The following is a 1,180-nucleotide window of genomic DNA, read 5'->3' as shown; positions in this document are numbered from 1 at the left end:
CCAGGTGCAGGGGCATGCACACGCTCCTTGCCTGCCTTTGAACAGGATTCCTCCCATCTTTATGAGATGTTTCTTTCAGGCCTAAATTGGAATTTTAGTGAGAAGAGACTAATCTACAATGGGGACATTTCATTTCAGAGCCCAGAAACACCTTCAGCTCCTTTTCTACCATTCCTTTGGAGGTGTTGAGACTTCATTTCTCTTGTCTTTTTAAAAAGGTCAAATTTTATATTTATTCTAGCCCAGGTGGGGATTAGTGATAATCGATTCCCACTGAAATCATGCAGAGATGGTAAGTGGCGTTTACCTTCTCTAGAAACAAACTTCTACTTACCTGATTATTTCTTCTACAGTGAACTGGTAAATGACCCCCAGGAGCTGAGAAATGTGACCAACAAGTTTTTCAGACCACTTAACTTCATTCCCATTTCCGTGAGCAGCAGAGGACAACCTGGAGAATATCCTCCATAGAGCTAATGGCTCCAGACTGCAGGGTTCACCCTTGATCTCATTTATGATGTACTGGACAAGCTCCTGTCAACATACCTTCAACTGAACCTAGATGAGAGAGCAAAACCCTGGGGACCAATGAATATTCCACGGTCCCACTTCTGAATAGCAGCATATAAGAGAAGGACTGGTAAAGTTATGGCTATTGGACAATATTTTGAAATAGCTCAAAATCCATGCCTCTTTAATGCCTGACCTGGGATGGCCCTCTGCCTCATCTATAGCAAAATCCTTAACCAATCAAAAAGCCATTAATAGTCAACACCACACACACACACACACACACACACACACACACACACACAAAGTAAAGACAATAGACAAGGAACCCTGATAGTGGCTAAATAGAAGACATACATCTAGCATGTGGGTATTTGGTAAGGAAATTATATTCAGAAAATACTGGGTTGGCCAAAAAGTTCCTTTGGGTTTTTCTGTAAGATGTGTGGAAAAGTCTGAACGAACTTTTTGGCCAACCCAGAATTTCCCAAGCAATGACAATCATTTCAATGGGAAATGTTTTCTGGCTATAACCTGGAACTAAAAGCTTAAAAGCACTCATAAAGCAGGAAAGGGAAAATGCATATGCACAATCTGCCTCTCAGTACGTAACAAGATTCAGCCTGGGCATATTTTGGGAAGAGGATTCCTCTGGCAAAGCAGAGGAAAG

The sequence above is a fragment of the Lipotes vexillifer genome, unplaced genomic scaffold, assembly GCF_000442215.2.
Source record: "Lipotes vexillifer unplaced genomic scaffold, Lipotes_vexillifer_v1.1 scaffold916, whole genome shotgun sequence".
NCBI classification, from domain to species: Eukaryota; Metazoa; Chordata; class Mammalia; order Artiodactyla; family Lipotidae; genus Lipotes; species Lipotes vexillifer.
This window is presented reverse-complemented; position numbering follows the sequence as displayed.